Consider the following 20,020-nt stretch of genomic DNA (forward strand, 5'->3'; position numbering starts at 1 on the left):
GCTATTCAGAAAGCAGGGAACGTTTCCGTCTGATGCCGCTGAGCGTGAGCCGATTGCGCATATTTTGGTATGTGCGTGCTCGGCAGCTCATTCGGAATCCATCTGTGACAGCGGAAACGTCTCTGCGCATCTGGCTTTTTCGATATTCGAATTTGAAATGTGCGCTGCAATCGAAAATCCCGCCAGTTATGAGGTGCGGTCTGTGATACGGTTTTTGTTGGCAAGAAACCTGAAACCTATAGAAATTTATGGCGAACTGTGCGGAGTGTACCGAAACAACGTAATGAGTGCCGTCGGAAAATGGTGCATTCGGTTTAAAAATGGCCAAATGAACGTTCATGGTGACGGAAGAGTGGGCTCCCGAGAATTGTGACTGAAGATCTTGTCGCTAAAGTTGATGAAACGATTCGTGAAAACCGCCACTTCACAATAACGGAGCTTTCGCTTTCTTTTCCACAAGTTTCAATGACTTTGAAATTGTCACTCAAAAACTTCGATGACGATGCGGAACTCCAGGCGGCCGTGACTCACTGGCTGAAGTATCAGGGGGCAGAATTTTACGACGAAGGTCTTTGAAAGCTTGTCCACTGCTATGATAAGTGCCTCAGTGTGTTTGGTGACTATGTAGATAAGTAGTATGTCAGTCGCTCTTTCAGATGTATATAATAAAATGTATTTCTTGTACTTGGTTTTTTATATCGAAACGTTCCGTACTTTCTGAATAACCCTCATAAAGAAGACACCTGCGCTTTTTTCCAATCGCTTGTCTACATCTGTTGGACATATAGTCATCAGAGATTGTGTTACCAAGGCTCTTGGCGATCATACCGAACAGGAGTTATTTGAGTGCGAATGTATGTATTTAATGTAAATAAACGAGAAAGAAATTATGTCAAGTTATTTCAAAACTCCTTACAGACAGATAGTACTTTCGAGACAATGCCATTGTGGACGGATACCTCAAAATAAGGAAAACTATTGTACGATTCTACTCGAAGGATGACAGGGATCAGATACTAGTTGTTATCCATCGTTAATAACCATACGCAGACTGTGGTAATATTTTACGGAACAATGATAGGCCAGTGTGTAATATTAATGTTGTTGCTAATCGACTGGTCGTTCGGTGTCACTGCCAACAGTAGGCATTGCATATGTAACACAAGAAAAAGTTGTTGGAGAGTTTGAGAAAATAGCAGTGAGTCGCAGCAAGTGAAAACGCATTAACAGGCGCGATGTTATTAGAGTGACGTTTCGGAAGCGCGCAGCATCTCCTCGGTCATTAACACGGAGCACTGCCGGAAGTATGCAGTTATGTTTACCCACGCCACGTCACGCCAGTTGTCAACAAGTTTCCCTCTGTGGATCTCTTTATCGAATCGTCGGCGTCTCTGAACACAAGGTCACACGGGGGCAACGAACAATCACTTGCACTGGTAACATATCTTGTGTTCTAGAGTAATAGACGCATACGCACTGTATCATGGGTGCTTTTTCGTTAGTGATGTCTCGCACATCTGCCTCAATTTTACATTCAGAAACGTGTTTTAGATTATTGTGTTTTATTCCGGGATCGGTCAGGAAGCAACTTTAAAATTCATACCTCTGCTGTGGGACAGAGTAGGAATGTCAAGGGAGTGATTATAACGTACCAGGCACGTCGTCAGCATCAAACTGCAATTTTTCAAGTGACTCCTGCGAAATGCTGTTTGTTTAAATTTTACACTAAGATGACAGCTCTAATATTACACTTATTTGACCTGTTTTACACTTTTATTTATTAGTAAAAGCAATGGTGAATAGTAGGCTATGTTATCTATTTAAAAAAGGTTTGGATTGTTGTTATTCTGAATGACTATAACATTCAAATACCATTTTCAGTCAATACTCTCCGAAAATATATTTTTATGTAATTAAAGCATAATATCATTATATCTGAATATTCAGCAACGTGATCGAAAACGCTCTGTTATTGGATAAAATCTGGCAACGTAACAGACTAGGAGTAAGAAGAAAATATACGTGTGTTATAGAAGTACTTTGAAAAACAGTCTATATCGCACAAATCATACTTATTGGCGACCGGTTTCAATCCAAAGACGGACCATCTTCAGACACTACCCCGAAGTCGATGTGTGGAGACGAATCCACAGGGCACCAAATGCAAATGCTGTCAACGGACAACTGCATTTCCACACATCGACTTCGGGGTAGTGTCTGAAGATGGTCCGCCTTTGGACTGAAACCGATCACCAATAAACATGATCTGTGCGATCTACATTGTTTTTCAAAGTACAATTGTGAAACTGATCGATGTGTTCCCGAAATGTTCTCGAAAATAGACTATAAAATGTTATCCGAAATTACTAGTGTATTTCCGTAATTTTTCTGCATACAATTTACTTATTTAATGATGAGAAACGCAATTACAATTTTTAGATAACAATTGAAAGGAGTTCTGTGAAGGCTGGTTGTGCAAACCTTCCGAAATTTGCTGAGTTTAGGATCTCTTTATTATTCAGAGACAAACCATATTTTTATGTTCCGGAAATAAACGTGAAAACTATATTGCATGGAGACTGGGAAGGAAGTACTGTGACAAAGCAATAAGTCACAGAATGATTTAAAACTGTGAAATATAGTAGATTATTTGATCGGAACATGCGAAAACCCGTGAAAGAATGCACAAAAAAACACACTCCTAACCTTTTCTTTCAGAAGACAATTCTGATTGTTATTTTCTGTAGTTTTTGCTAGCATTACGCTGATTTCCAGGTACCTCTTCTCCAAATTTTCCTGTTTTCAGACAGCGTAAAAACACTCGTTGGGAACTGCACGCTATCATCGTGTTTGTCTTCACCAGCTTTACATGCTGCTGTTTTTCTCTTCCTCTAGCTCATTAATTTAACCCACCGGAAAATTCTCTCTATAAAATGTGCAGCTCACGCAGCAGGACCGTAAAGTGGCTGTTGTTCTATTGCATACTTGGCTACTGCTGAAACGCTGTGATTTAAAAGTATTAAAGCAGTACCTGCTTTCATTTTATATAATGTCCTTTGCTTATTACATTTCCTCGCAGGTTCCAAGCAGTGTTCAACTTTTGTCTTTGGTAAAATCATCACCTTCACAACAGGCTCAATGGAGACAGTTAGAAATAGAAAACTATTTTCTTCAACTACTTGTTGGCGAGGAATAATGTGTTCTGAAATTCTAATACGGTTCCTCAGATTCTTCAGAATAAGAGCTATATCAGGCATGGATTACAGTTTCTTACCACCATCCTTGCGATTCATGTCAAACTGATCAGGTGTGAAGTTAAGCTAATAAATGAAAATAGTATAATATGGTATATAAGTCCTTACATAACAGTATTAAACAGTAACAAAGTAAACTTAAGTAATAATAAAAAGTAAACGTAAGTAGACAGTATTATTAAGCGCATAGAACAGGAAGGAAAAAGAAAAGAAAGAACTTGGTGCAAATGAGGATCGATCTTGCGGACATCGCATTAGAAATACAGGACGCTACCTTCTTCGCTACAAGCGATAGTGTCTTTGTATGGAGTGTTTACTTCCCACAAAATGATCCGCACAGGCAATATCTCTAAGAGCGAGTTGCAACCACATTTTACGCATCTCCTCATTCCTTGGAAAACTCATAAACTAAGTTTCAGTTGTTTTTATGAATGTATTTGTACAACGTGGTACTACAAGCCATCTTTGCCGCTTGCTCCGAAACATAAATCCCAAAACAAGATATGAGCTTTACGACCGTAGGATCAGCAGGCTAGCCAGTCACAAGAATCACGTAACTCAAATAGAGAGTTTTAGAAATATTTCAAATTACTTTAATTTCATTTCTGCTTTTTAATAATGAAATTAATGACGAAAAAAGCGTATTAGGAACAAAAAATTGACATAATTAACCACTTAAGATAATTTCCAGGAAACAGTTAAATGTCCTACTGTTGCTGCTACGGATGAAAATCGAAATTGTGGCTGTTTTGAGAAATTCAAAGACGAAATCTGGATAAAGCTCTATTTTTGTCTTAGTTAATTGGTCATTAGATCAAATTATCGAGACATTAGCTAAGTTACAGACTATGCAGTTGTGTTCACTATCGTACATGCTCAAAAGACGCTTTCAGATGAAACAGAATAAGTGACTAAGAGGTAGGGATAGTTTTCCAAGAAGTCCGTAATGTAATTTTAGTCCAGTAAACATGTTCTGCAAAGGTAAATGCTATATCCAAAGTAAGGACACGTTTCAGACTGCAGATCCGAAAAACTATCCGAAGTGTTAAAAAATGGAGTCTGGACAAACGGTAGATCGGCTAGACAGCCAGTTCACACCACGTAGCGGAAAATATTTGAAACCGCGTTTGCTACACGGAAAACTTTCGAACATCCGCACCGACGAGGCTATAACGGAGCGTCTTGGAAAAACAACACAAAACAAGGCGAACTAATAAATGAGATTCAAATAAAGGTAGAAACGATGCAGGAAACTGTAAATATGGAAGTAAAATCTGTTCGTGAAGAGATCGCGAAATTGTAGAATCAGTAAAGAAAGAAGTGAAAAAAATGGTTACTGTGCATCAGAGAGGGGCCAAACACACACTAATAGCTTACACAATTGTCGGTAACTTGAACACCGTGCTGAAGCGCTTGTCTCAGCAAGTAAATGGTGGTATTTGCAGTTGTATGGGGCTCATATACACTGAAGGGCCAAAGAAACTGGTACACCTGCCTAATGTGTAGGGCCCCCGCGACCACGCAAGAAATCGTTCAAATGGCTCTGAGCACTATGGGTCTTAACATCTTAGATCATCAGTCCCCTATAACTTAGAACTACTTAAACCTAACTAACCTAAGGACATCACACACATCCATGCCCGAGGCAGGATTCGATTCTGCGACCATAGCGGTCGCGCAGTTCCAGCGACCACGCAGAAGTGCCGCAACACAACGTGGCAAGGACTCGACTAATGTCTGAAGCAGTGCTGGAGAGAATTTACACCATGAATCCTGCACGGCTGTCCAGAAATCCGTAAGAGTACGTGGCGGTGAAGATCTCTTCTGAATAGCACGTTGCAAAGCATCCCATATATGCTCAATCATGTTCATATCTGGGAAGTTTGGTGCCCAGAGAAAGTGTTTAAACTGAACGGAGTTTTCTTGGAATCACTCCGTAGCAATTCTGGATTTGTGGTGTGTTGCATTGTCGTGCTGGATTTGCCCAGGTTCGTCGGTATGTACAATGCACATGAATTGATGCATGCGATCACACAGGATGCTTACGTACGTGTCACCGGTCAGAGTCGTATCAGTGGTCCCATATCACTCCAATTGCACACGGCCCACGCCATTACAGTCTCCACCAGCTACAACAGCCCCCTACTGACACGCAGGATCCATGGATTCATGAGGTTCTCTCTGTACCATGGACGTCTATCAACTCGATACAATTCGAAACGAGACTCGTCCTACCAGATAACAAATTTCCAATCATCAACAGTCCAATGTCGGCGTTGACAGACCCAGTTAAGTGGTAAAGCTTTGTGTTGTGCAGTCATCAAGGGTACACAAGTGGGCCTTCGGCTCTGTAAGCCCATATCGATGATGTTTCGTTGAATGGTTCGCACGTTGACACTTGCTGATGGCCCAGCATTTAAATATGCAGACATTTTCAGAAGGGTTGCACTTCTGTGACGTTGAATGAGTCTCTTCAGTCGTCGTTGGTCCCGCTCTTGCAGGACCTTTTTTCCAGCCGCGACCCGTAAATTAGAGTACTGCGCGCACCTAGAAAGTTTCTCTTCCCCTGGATTCGGTTTTGTGGCTTCTGTCGCCAGTCATACTGTATGCCTGTCTGCAGCAAGTCCTCATGGATTCCATCACCTTTTCTGTCGTCTTCCTATCGATGTTCTAACACAGAGATTAAATTCCATGGATTTCAAAGGCCACTGGTGTTCACCCATCTCAGGGACATGTTTCAAAATGGTTCAAATGGCTCTGAGCACTACGCGACTTAACTTCTGAGGTCATCAGTCGCCTAGAACTTAGAACTAATTAAACCTAACCGAAGGACATCACACACATCCATCCCCGAGGCAGGATTCGAACATGCGACCGTAGCGGTCGCTCGGTTCCAGACTGCAGCGCCTAGAACCGCACGGCCACTCCGGCCGGCTGAGCGACATGTCCTGCCAATAATAGCCGCTTGTTTCTCATCAGGCCTACGACGTTTGGTCCATCATAAATTTCATACAGGTCACAATTATGCCGAATCTTCGAGTGATCTTATCTTGTACTAGACAATACATACTTCTTAAGCCTTTTTGAGCGAAAACGAGTAAGATTATCTAATTCTTTTTCCAGCCACTTCATGTTTCGCTGCCATACAGCCCTATGCCTTGGACCACTGTTTTGTACAGCTGGAAGTTGAAATTCCTTGAGAGACTACGTGATTTAAAAACGTGACTGAGACTAAAAGTAAGATCGGTTTGCGGCATGAATCCTCGTTTTGATTTCTACTCACACGATGCTTCATGTGTAAAGAATACCCCCAGATGTTTCGAATTATGAGTCCTTTTGTATGATCGAATTCCGACTACCATGAAGCTGAAGTGGGTCCCTTGAATTGGCATGAGTCCTGTTCATCGTCAGATACTCGGTCTGCAATTGATTCAGCAGAAGTCCGATTCTACTCCCTGCCGCCTCCACGCTGTCGCTCAACCACTTCAGTTCTTAGTTAGATGTGGACAACAGGGCCACAACATCGGCAAATGCGAAATATGAGATTTTCTCACCGTCTGTCTTGATCTCCTAGATTCCAGCGCTAAATGTTTCGGGTTCAGTACCAGGTAGGAGTGTGAATTTTTCGTCGTTCTAGTCCTTCCAGTATGGAGTCATGCCCACTCAGCATGCTATCAAATGGGTACCAGGGTCTTTCCCAGGATTTAAATAGTGGTCACGGCTATGGTTTACCACCCTTCACTTCCTATAGTCTGTCCAAAACTACTTTAGGTTTGACAGCGAGGACAGAAGTGGAAAGTGTATGTGGGTGGTAGAGGGAGGAAGCCCACGTGATAGGCTCGGCTACTCTCCGCCAGTACCATGTCGAGAGTGTGTTGGTGGCATGTTGCTTGTGGGTGTGTCTCTGGCCTCTCTCATGTTAGGCACAATTGATCCATCGCCTACTAATCGACCTCTGTGCTTCATCTTTGCTGACCAATGTGCTGGCGACAGCTTACGCCAACACACCCATCACCAGAACACTTCTTACTTGCAGTGAAGTTCAAATGCTGGCCTGTGTGATTGTTGCGAACCATGACCTTTGTGTGTTTGTCTTTACGGTTGTAGGAGTTATTCTTCTGTTTGTTTTTACTAGTATTCGTTGTTGCTGTTTGTTGTGTGATACTTAGCGATGACAGTGGTAAGTTTGTCGAAAGTTACAAGTGGAAAAGTCTTACATCATTCTCTTGCCCAGGAGATCGCTGTACGAGGACAGTCGCGAGAAATGGTTTGCACTTCACGCGCTTTCTTGAGAATGAAAACCTTAATCGTGGTTCACTGCTCTCTGTTAACAAAGTAATTGACAGAACTGCTGCAGCTCTGTATATAAACAAAAAAAATCTGTCGTGAAAACTGGGAAGATAATATTCGACAAAGAAAAGGACCCTGAAGAATCTTCGGAACTGAACACCTCTGGGCACGAAGGAACATCCAACACTTAGGAAGTTACTGGTTACACTTAAGAATCAGGATTTTTTCAAGGCAATCACACATCCTTGTCCACAGTTTTACACAACCTAGGCTTTCACTATCGACATTTCTGTGACCACAAGCTGTTAATGGAGAGGGAGGATATAGCTGCATGGCGATGCTGATTTTTAGAGTACGTCCGCAGCATAAATATCGACGAAGTGGCGTGGCTTGACGAAACGGTCAGTTCTGCGCATTTTGTCAAGCAGGGCTAAACAGACGACACAGCTAAAGATACAGTAGCAATTCCTCTTCACACAGGCACCCCGCAAGGTTTTCTCCCGAACAATCTACTTTTTAAATCAAAGAAAACAGAAGACAATCTCGAAGAAATGAACACTATACATTTACAAAATAGTTCTAAGGTTCGCTAATACCAAATCTTGAAAAATCATGAACAATTGCTCTAGATAATGCTTCAGTTGTTATTGGCAAGGCACTTACATTGCCAAACCGAAAGGAGGAAATGACCGACTGGCTTCAGCATTATAACATCGATATAAGTGATGAGCTTAAAAAGGCGGAGCCCGTGGAACAAATACCTCTTCATAATCGACAGTTCCTCTATACGAAACTGACGAAATGGCAAAAAGGTTGGGCATTCAGTCGTTAAACTACAACCTTACCACTGATACTTCAATCCAGTAGAATTAATATTGATCCAAATTGTAGGTTACATTGCAAGGAATAATAATGAGTTTACTCTATCTCCAGTTGAAGCTGTCAGGAACGTCACCACTGAAGATTGGAAGAAAGTCGTCAAACATATGCAGAGCACCATGGAGAGAGCATGGCAGAATGAAGCTCTTTTGGAAAATCAGTGAATAAGATACTTTCATTAAATGACGACAATGGCAGCGTCAGTAACAGTGACACTCGAAGAATCTGTCATAGCCACAAGAGTGATAGCAGTGGAGTCCTTCGATTATTCCCATGGAAATGGAGTTTACATCTGTAAGTACCTATGTAACAAAATTCTATCATCATAAGTTTTGAAATTAGAATAAGAAATCCTTAATAGCAGTTTATTCCAAAGGAAGTTGATCTCTGGAATTCAGTCTGTATCACACAAAATACATATTACCGTTCACAATATAACTGCTGTAATACAAAGGCCCTGATTTTTATATCGCTTTTGTTCTTTCAAAACAATAGAGGTTGGTCTATTTAAGATACACTTTCCCACCATGATAAACACATTTAATCTTAGACTGATCAGAAAAATTAATAACAGTTCCATTATGTTGGACGGGGATAGAAACTATCAGGATGCACCGTATTAAAACTCATCTGAGTTTCCCAAGTTATTTATTATTTCCAGCTAAGGTGCCCCTGTTCCTCTTGGTCTGTGTCACTGGCTCCTGCAATGCTGAGGACACCACTCCACTATCAGCGAAATGGAATGGTTGCCTGAGTGACCCACGCAATGCCCCGCTGTGTGTCGGCCTTGTACAGCGACGGAGTTGTGACAACGTCAGGATGCGCTGGCAGTCACCTCAGCGGTCCCTGTCCCTGCTGCCTCAGTGCCACCTGCTGGGAGCTGCAAGGCAGCCCGCGGCTTGCTTCCTCGCCGGCATGACTCAGATCATGGAGACAACAAGCGCCAGCGATCCGGATGCGAATCTGCGGCCCTCGCCTCGGGATGCCTCCGGCATGTGTTGGGAGCCTGCAGTAGCGTGTCATGGTGTGACCTGCCGTTGGCTGGCTGGAGACACGGCGGTGGCTTCAGAGGGTGGAACCAGCGACCTGCCGTAAACTGGAACACTGGCGTATCTGTTACTGTGTGTAGTCGGTGGTGTGACATGCCTCACCTTCCAGGAGAGCTGTCACCCTTAAGTGCCTTGGTAGTGAACCAGCGCCTATTTATACACGGCTGTGCGCCTCTGATTTGCTAACGCGCCACTCCGAGTCATCTGCTTATAACATCTGGGTTGGGCCTGTGCGCCCCTTCTGCCTATAACTTGCGCCATACAAACCGCTGCGTTTACTCTTTTCAGCAGGTCTACGGCCATGAGACCTCCATTCTACTTCGCAACCGCTGGTAGCGTAACTTACTGTCAACAGGCCCATGCCTGGCTGTAACTTGTGCACTCACAAATATTGCACCGAAGCAAACCTCTCCCCATTTTAAGCGGTGGTGCTGCTACAATTACAACGATCTGTTTCTCGTGTCAAAACCATACGATCCCCTGACAGTTGGGCGAGCAGATCATTGCGTGTCATATTTAACTGAGATTATCTCACATTAGAGATCTCCGACAGAGTTCTTGTTTCAAACATATGAAAATATGATGCATTTCATTGCCATAATGTACTAACCCAACTTCATTAATAAAACATTTTCGCTCATGTTGAAATTCGTTAACGTCGCTAGATTATGCATTTCAGTAAACTTTACGTTTATCATCTTAACAATTTGTTGCCGCAGATAAAAGTAAAATTAAAACGTAATGTACCTCTTCTAAAACACGTTGATGTAATTTCTGTGTTTATAAAGTGAACAGTTCGCCTGTTAGAGCGAGTGGAATTAAGAATAAGATTACAAGTGCTTTGCGTGCTGGACGTGGCAACGTTGTTCCGCGCCTGCATGCGCCGAAGTGTCAAACCTACAGTGATTACGGCGAGACCACAGTGCCGCAGGAAGAATGGCTGCAATTAATGGCCAACTTTTCTGAACGATAACATATTCGCCATCGACTGCACTACTTATAATTTACGCAATTTCAGTTTCGATTTTTAAATCAGTTTAGTGTGGCTAAACTACTGAGAACACAGTAGCAGTCAAGATACGTAAAATAAATAAAAAGTGTATGAGTTTATGTGGCTTTTGTCAGCATTCGTTACATACGTATGCAACAGATGGAACAAAATATCAGAAAACTGGATTCGTGGCTTCTTTACTTATTGCGCTAATGTTGACAACTGCTGTTTTTTGAGCGCCTTAGCCGCTTGAAATAAGTGACAATCGAAACTGCAGTTGAAGGGTTATCACACTTCAGAACTAAGCGACAGATTTGCACAAATTGTGTTTTCTTCTTCGTTAGGTGGTCTGTGAAAAAGATTTTCAAATATTGAAAGGATTGTCTCCAGTGATTGCTGATGTAAGTGCCACGAAGGCCGGTAGGTGGCATAAGAGGCAGCTCCTATGACAAGTTCATACCAAAGTGCAGAATTTGCTACACGAATTGGCTATGCTGTATATAAACGTTCTGCACTTCCGCTTGCTCTGGTCGTTTTGCGTGCTTTCACTGAAAGGCAATGGATAGAGGAAACAATATTAATAATTCAACAAACGGAAGTAACAGAAAAACTGGTAATTCTATGAGAGGACAGTTATTAAAGTGAGGAAGCATTTCGTTCCTGATGTTGTAATGAACACTATAGCAACAGCTCGCAATAAGCAACTATTTAAAACTGTTCAGATGAAAGGCATTTATTTTGTAGACTTTCAAGCAAGCAACTGATACGATCTTTAACACAACTAAGCTCAATATAAGTTCTGCCTCATGGATTAAAATCAGATAAAAAAGACATCTGGTGAAACAGAGGGATGGGAAATTATAAGTGTTGGAAAAGGGTAAGTAAGTGAATATTTCATAAACATCACATTCAGTGAGGCCACTGGTGCAAAAATAGAGAAGAAAAGAGACCTCAAAATTGTGGTAAGGTACCTACCTGCGGTGCACAAAGAATTTACAGCGAATTGTGCCAAGACTGAATAGTAAAATGATTACTAGAGGTAGAAATATAACAAAACTTGTTTGATACACGTAACCCGTTTAGCATCGTAGTGCAAATTTATTCAGGAAAGGCAGTATTTATTTGATATTTTTGGATCACTTCTTTTTCTAAAGCCAATGAGCAAGTGTTAATGTGGAGTTAGTACATATCTATGTTCCGTTATTTGAATAAAGTGTATCTGGATAATCTAGAAAGTACATGTTATTGCTTAGCACCTTGGGCAAGGTAAGCCTCAATTTTAGAACATATAATAATAATTGGGGCAAAGGTTGTCCCTCAAAAAATTCTGCGAAACCGAGTCAAATAAAACTGTGTATGGTTTATGAGTTTCTGAAATTTTTCTTTATATTTCCATACCTCGAATTTGTGTTTATTACATACTGAATGTAAAATGTCATCGGCGATATAATGGGTCTGGGCCGCTGTAGGGACACCCGTCTCAGCAGTGAGTACTCCATCTTCCATGTATTAACATCAAAGCTTTGCTTCTCTGTTGAGGGGTAGCGTGGACCATCCATAATTCTAAAATTTTCGTCCAGTGACGGCCAGACGCCGATGCTCGTCGTTTCACCCACTGCGAAAGAGCAATAAGTACTAGATAAGAGTAAATAGTCATCCACACTTATTTTAAATGCTTCATTTGCAAAATTCGTTGAGTACGAATTGCGATACAAATGTTACAGCGCCGAGCATCTGGATCAGATCTTGAGATCAAAGTCTATCATACATCACAGTCTTAGCAAGGTGTGCATCACTGGCTTACCCCCGGCAGATATCATGCACCAGCTAATCCGGATATCAATGAAACTGGTTGCTAAAGTTCAAATCCTCAAGATTTCTGAAATAATGTCTCGTCTGAATCTCTTCGGTATCTGATTCTTCACTACGATTACATTAATCTGTTTACTGTTTTGCGAGACTATCTAAATCCTGCCCTTATTCACTGAAATGTGAGATTATTTCTTTAGAGAATCATCCTCTCTCCATTATTCGTATTCATCTATATATTTTACCGAGATCGTTAATATCTCCACATACAAAGTTTGGGAGGTAATGACCAAACATTTAATCATTAAACTCAGGTCAGAAGTAAAGCACGATAGACGACATCAAATGATAACAAAAAAAGAAGTAAACAATACATTTTGCAGATATCGAAATGCAGCTTTCGCTAAATGATATTATGTAAGTGGGTTGCTTTAAGACTACATTGCAGCAACACAGCCACGAAGAAATTGAACACATCGTGTATTTTTAATTGGAAAAAAGCAGTTATTTTGACATAATCTTAAAATACGTGTAAAGAGGGTGTAATGAATGTCCAGATATTCGCGAAGAAGTGCAACTCAGCACTTGGTTTCAACCGAAAACTAGGTGTCTGAAACTGGATGAAAGAGGGTGCAATGAATGTGAAACGCCAACACAGATACGCAGTGAATGTTCAGATATGTTTAAAATTGGCGGGACGTCAGCATGGAGCGGTGGTCAGCTAAAGCAAGCCTTTCGAACGAAACAGCAAGCGACATACTTCTCCCTGGTGCGTCAAATGAGCTACCACAAGCAGGTAAGTCATTAGAAGTGCTTCATGGAGGGCGGAGATTTAAATCTCTTTCCGCCCATCAGTTTTAGCTTTTCATGATTACGTTAAATCGCTTAAGCGAACTAGCAGGATGATTCCTTTGAAAGATGTTGCCGACTTCGTTCTCCACTATTCCCCTATCCGAATTTCGGCTTCGCTTCTAAAGTCCTCTTCTAATGACCTCGTTGTCAACGGGACATTAAAGCTTAATCCTTTCTTTTGGTGTAAATGTTAAATACTAGAAACTTTTAATTTTTACTTTGAGATGAGGTATTATATATGTGATTCCAACTGGTTACATTGCTATTTAAAGTTGGAATGGACTAAAAGGGGATGGACGGGAGAGAGGTACATCGGCCGTTACCGTACAGGAAGTCACCTACAGAATCCACTGAAAACATACGTCTAAATGAGCGCCCCAGGATTTGAACCATAGTCCTTTTACATGCAAGACTAACCACTCATCCATGGGTCTCCTCGTATGGTAATTGTCGATTGCAGCCAGTACTGAGTGCAGATTACGTGCTAGACAGAGCTGGGAAGTCGAGGTTATGGTATAACTGACAGATTTTCCGGACATTGTTACCAAGTCTGCATCTACATATTTATCTGAACTGCGTGGCACAGTGAACTATTTGTTGTAGCACACTTTCTCCTCTTCCATTTAAGGATGAAGCATTGGAACAGGGATTATTTTTACGCCTATGTGTCAACTACTATTTACCTAATATTATTTGCTCAATCTTCATTGGATCAAGAGGAAAGAGGTGAAAAATGTTGGTGGTTTTTGGCGTATACAACTGTATTTGAAGTTTTCTAAATAAGTTCTCCATAGATATATGGCATCTTTCTTCATATGGCTGGTAGTTGAATTTTTTTAAAAAAAATAAGAGGTAGAGCCCCTCCACGCCTACACTGGAGTGATGGCTAACACAATAGGTCTACTGGAATCTCTGCATACGGGTTAGTATTCACTAAAGTGAGGTGTCGCAAGATGTGGGTACTGCGATGTTTGCGTACGTCTGGTTAGGGTTAACCATTAATACGCGCTCATCTGGAGATACATTGGGTCGAAATCGGACGAAGCGTAGCGGTCTGAAGGGCAGAGGAAAAAAAATGCCAAGGCAAGAGCCAAGGGAAAAAACCTCTGCGATAGTTAGGTCGGGTGGTAAGAGCAGTAGCGGTTGTCTTGCTGCCTGCGATAGGTCGTGCAAGGATAGGCTTTGTTAGTTGTGGGTATCATGCATATCGATACCTTGACATTGTGCGGTTGTGCTGCTCGGCGTATGGCGCTGGGTGCTGGTACAGAGTCCTCGTTCAGCGTCAGGAACCTGCAACAGTCAGGTTTATTGTCAATCTTGTGTCCGATAGGTCATATACCGGAAGCACAGTGTGAGGGAATGTTGGCGGATTGTTTGTGCGTCTGTGGGCGAACTCGTCGGTGTCCCTGCTGTGGCCTTTTGGTCGGCTCTAACAGCAGGTGGTAGTTACCAGACAGTGTTGCTGATATGCAGGGGCCTGCCGACGTCTGTCGCTTGTTTGCGTATGTTAGTTTACCATAGGTGGCTATGCCCTAGCAAGTCAAACAAGCCTGCAGCTACAGGCAGAGGTCTTCTTTGTACACACCCAGTGTCCTCTGCTAATCTGACCAAATTGGGTGTCCACTTGACCAATCAGAGAGCTTCTAAGCCAAAACACACATCTTTTGCCCTCCTCCAGTCACAGTCCAGTATTTTAAAAGCCATTGAAACGAAACAATCACACAGCTTCATACATCAAGGATGATGTCGTTCTCACAAGCAAAGCAATTGGTCAGAAAATCGAAATATGCCTTCTCACCAAGCCGAGTCTTCTCGATGCAAGTCAAGACTTGTTCCTGCAAGCAAAATATTTAGTCAGCAAGTTGGGAGTTTTCAATTTCTTCCAAAAAATCCTCTTATTTCACTGGGACGACCCAAATGCAAGTGCAAGAAATATTTTCCCCGGCACATGAGAGCTACCTGTATTTTTTGGTTGCACTTCTTGTTCTGTTTTGTTGTGAGTTTTCTGTATACATCAAACGTGTGCTTGTGGCTGTCTTTTCTTATGGTTATATCTACAAAGCTGAGTATGATTTGTTGTTCTTCTTCTACTGTAAACTTTGTGTTCATAAGAATATGTCTTTCTGTAACCGTATTGTCGGCCGGGGTGGCCGAGCGGTTCTAGGCGCTACAGTCTGGAACCGCGTGATCACTACAGTAACAGGTTCGAGTGCTGCATGGATGTGTGTACTGTCCTTAGGTTAGTTAGGTTTATTTAGTTCTAAGTTCCAGGGGACTGATGACCTCAGCAGTGCTCAGAGCCATTAGAACCGTTCGGTTACAAACCTCATCTATGTTACATATTATGTCATCTATGTTTCTGTACAAGAAGTTGTTGTGCCCCGTTGTTAGTGCATCTTCAAATATTAATTTTTCCATAAGATTCATGAAGTTCCTGAAAGAGGTGAACCCATGGGTCAATCTCCTTCTTTTATGTAGTACTCCCGATTAACTTCAAAATATTTTTATTGAGTTATTAACTGCAATAATTTTATAATTTCATCTATTTAGCTGGTTGTGTGTTTTAAGATTTTCTTCAAGTAGTTTAATGGTCTCAAATAACAAAGGTGTAACTATATCCTCTTTACATTGCAGGAAAACAGTGATGCTGTGCATGGAATTTTTATATCTCTTATGTGTTCTATTAGCCGACTGGTACTTCTTACGGTATTATCATTTTCAAGTTACAATATTGGGTGAGCAGTGATTGCATTTATTTTGCTAGTACACTACTGGCCATTACAATTGCTACACCAAGCAGAAATGCAGATGATAAACGGGTATTCATTGGACAAATATATTATACTAGAACTGATATGTGATTACATTTTCACGCAATTTGGGTGCATAGATCCTGAGAAATCAGTACCTAGAACAACCACCTCTGGCCGTAATAACGGCCTTAATACGCCTGAGTATTGAGTCAAACACAGCTTGGATGGCGTGTACAGGTACAGCTGCTCATGCAGCTTCAGCACGATACCACAGTTCATCAGGAGGATTGACTGGCGTATTGTGACGAACCATTTACTTGGCCACCATTGACCAGATGTTTTCAATTGGTGACAGATCTGGAGAATGTGCTGGCCAGGGCAGCAGTCGAACATTTTCTATATCCAGAAAGGCCCGTACAGGACCTGCAACAAGCGGTCGTGCATTATCGTGCTGAAATGTAGGGTTTCGCAGGGATCGAATGAAGGGTAGAGCCACGGGTCGTAACACATCTGAAATGTAACGTCCACTGTTCAAAGTGCCGTCAATGCGAACAACAGGTGACCGAGACGTGTAACCAATGGCACCCCATGCCATCATACTAGGTGATACGCCAGTATGCGATGACGAATACACGCTTCCAGTGTGCGTTCACCGCGATGTCGCCAAACACGGATGTGACCATCATGATGCTGTAAACAGAACCTGGATTCATCCGAAATAATGACGTTTTGTCATTCGTGCACCCAGGTTCATCGTTGAGTACACCATCGCAGGCGCTCCTGTCTGTGATGCAGCGTCAAGGGTAACCGTAGCCAGGGACCCCGAGCTGATACTCCATGCTGCTGCAAACGTCGTCGATCTGTTCGTGCAGATGGTTGTTGTCTTGCTAACGTTCCCATATGTTGACTCAGTGATCGAGACGTGGCTGTACGATCCGTTACAGCCATGCGGATTAGATGCCTGTCATCCCGACTGCTAGTGATACGGGGCCGTTGGGATCCAGCACGGCGTTCTGTATTACCCTCCTGAACCCACCGATTCCGTATTCTGCCAGCAGTCATTGGATCTCTATCAACGCGAGCAGAAACGTCGTGATACGATAAACTGCAATCGCGGTAGGCTACATTGCGACCTTTATCGTCGGAGCCTTGATAGTACGCATTTCTCCTCCTTACACGAGGCATCACAACAACGTTTCATTAGTCAACGCAGTTCAACTGCTGTTTGTGTATGAGAAATCGTTTGTAAACGTTCCTCATGTCAGTACGTTGTAGGTGTAGCCATCGGCGCCAACGTTGTTTGAATGCTCTGAAAAGCTAATCATTTGCATATCACAGCATCTTCTTCCTGTTGGTTAAATTTCGCGCTGTAGCACGTCGTCTTCGTGGTGTAGCAATTTTAATGGCCAGTAGGAGATGCTCTGAAGTTAACTACTAGTCAGATGCGAATGTCTGTTTTACGGGTTTTTGACTGACATCTGACTTTGGGTTCCTGAGGAGTTTTGCAACTTTCCGAAGTTTCAAAGAGAGGCTTAAAATACCTTAAATGGCTATAAAGCAACCATGGACGACATGACCACAAAATGAAGGAAATTAGTATCCTATTTTTGTATCACACTGGTGTTACACAAAGATCTAACTTTACCTTATCGAAAATTTTATCGGATTTTCAAACATAACTGCATGTTCTGCGAAAAGTCTGATATGGAAGCTGATATCTGTTGACTTGTTAATGTATAACATGAACACTGATGATCCTACCAGGTATTATGTACAGATGGCTCTTCGTCCAAGATAATGTGCTTCATCCTGCTTGTCAAGGAAGATCCAGTCTCATATCTGTTTACATACCCCACAGGAAGGTGTGATACATTGCCAGCTGCTTTTCAAACGTTAGAAACACTAAATCAAACTGGGTTCCTCTGTCCACAGCGCTGAGGAGCATGAGTTTGCTTGATCGATATTTTCAGAATCAATGACGATTCCCGTAGAAGGTATTATTTCATTTCATTTCATCCTTTTATAAATGTATGTGATCTCTTCTCGGGGGGACAATGGTTCAAACCTGTGTCCGGAGATCCTGGTTTAGGTTTTCCGTGATTTCCCTACATCGTTTAAGGCCAATGACGAGATGGTTCCTTAAAAAGGGCAGGACCGACTTCCTCTCCATCCTTCCTTAATCCGAGCTTGCGCTCCGTCTCTAATGACCTCGTTGTCGACGGGACGTTCAACACTAATCTCCTCCCCCTTCTCCTTTGACCTGTGCTGTTAGTTAGTAGGAACGATTCTCTGTTCAGGTGATGTACAGTAGTAAATTTTGTATAAGACAGTAACTAATTCGCGTGTATCGCTTGTCAGAGACTCCTGGGGATCCTTGTTGATTTTTGCGATTTAAGCTACTTCTCAGCGACAGAAGTATTGATCACTGTGTTAATCTTTGCAGCTGTACACATGTTGAAAGATGTCATCATTCGTTAACGGTCTTTTGTGAAAGAACACTCGAAGATATAAATAAACGTTTCGACTTTCGTTTTGCTATTTCATGTATTGGTGCGTATTTCATTCACAAGTATCTCTAAACTGATTTTTGAACCACAAACAGCATCAACACATGATCAAAATTTCGTGCAGTTTTAGGGCATACCCTGCAATAACATTTCGCTCCGCTTGTTACTTATAGCTTCACTCATTGTCCCTCTGGTGATTATTGAGATTCAACTGACAGCTGCCTATCTGAAGACATATTTAACTATACTAATTATGCTATGGACACTCATTTTAATAAGGTTCCCGACTGGGTCTCTACACCAAGAGGAATCTGCAACATCTTTAGTTTTCTCTGCTAGTCACATATTTCTCTAGAGCTTGATCACAATTCCTTCGATCTTAGACATTGTTCCTTGACTTGTCCACAGTTTGAAACAAATAATTCTAGCGTCTGTCTGATTAATGAGATAATGTCCTCTTTATCCATTTTACTAAACACGTAGACACTTTATCCTTCTTACAGATGGAGGTGATAGTTTAATGTTAACCACTGACAACGCCTTCGGCGCGATTGTATTATGCATCTCCAATGCAGGATGTGTTTTTAGTAAGTGACTAACAGTTTTTGTGCTTGTAATAGTTTCGTAATTTTCATGGTTACTTAAAGCAATAAGTGTTTTTTTTTTCTTCTATCTCAATTATGTTGCTAAGCTTTTTGCTACTGAAGGTGTCTTCCATGTTCAGGTATATTTTTGCTTCTGATGAAAATATATTTAGATATACCGAAACCGTGGTCAAGGATTTCAATAAATCTTTATCCTGCAACTGTTTGACATCATTTACCGCGAAGAATTCAGTTAAATGTTGTTGTCTTGGACAATTACCGTTTACATTCTGTAGACTCTGTCCGATTATCATTCTCAAGGACAATGGCTGTTCCTGCAGTGACGACTGGCCTGTGAGAAATGACCACAGTAATGACAGCTTTCTGTAGATGAAGTGTATTCCGGCTCCTGTTGGTACATTAAGAACAGCTTTGTCACGCTCTTTATCGGGATATAATACGTACTGCGGATTGGAACTGACTGTCACATCCTCGTGAGGTGCCTGAAGAAAGAGCTGCACTATCTGATCAGTATATCGGTCATGAGATATGGCCACCAGATGTCAGGAGAGGCGGACTCGACAGTGTGAAAGGAGGCAGGGAGTGGTGTGTCGGTTATAGAGATGCGGTAACAGACGAACGAGTCGGTCAAGACAAGTCACTGGATGTCACCTGGGTAATAAATACACCAGTGACATTTTAACCCCTCTAAGGCTGCCCAGGTCGAATGTTGGTGATGTGACGTGGGAACCCAAACGAACAACTACAGCTAAAGCAAGGCCATATAGACATCATGCACCGACGAACAGGAACGGTCGAACATTGCGGAAGATGGTTGTAAAAATTTGCATGAAATCAACGGAACAAATCATCGTGCTACCAGCAGTCCACAGAGCACAATGATTCTGCGTATGCTGTGAAAAAAGAAAAAAAATGGTACAAGTGTCGAGCAGCTGCTCATAAACCACACATTTCTCTAGTCAATGCGTCGCTTGAGGTGGTGAAAAGAACGATGCCATTGGACATTGGATGACTGGAAATGAGTGATTTTC

At 42.0% G+C, this 20,020-nt stretch overlaps 1 protein-coding gene across 6 annotated transcripts in view; it reads right to left on the reverse strand.

The window, feature by feature from the left end:
• LOC126283962 (aquaporin-like) overlaps positions 1 to 20,020 on the reverse strand; it is a 388,928-nt gene that overhangs the window by 285,113 nt on the left and 83,795 nt on the right. For all 6 annotated transcript variants that reach the window (XM_049982418.1, XM_049982410.1, XM_049982420.1 and 3 more), the window contains exon 2: positions 14,339 to 14,414. The gene's annotated coding sequence lies outside the window, so the exon portion shown is untranslated. The remainder of the gene's footprint in view (positions 1 to 14,338; positions 14,415 to 20,020) is intronic.

The sequence above is a fragment of the Schistocerca gregaria genome, chromosome 8 (assembly GCF_023897955.1).
Source record: "Schistocerca gregaria isolate iqSchGreg1 chromosome 8, iqSchGreg1.2, whole genome shotgun sequence".
NCBI lineage: Eukaryota > Metazoa > Arthropoda > Insecta > Orthoptera > Acrididae > Schistocerca > Schistocerca gregaria.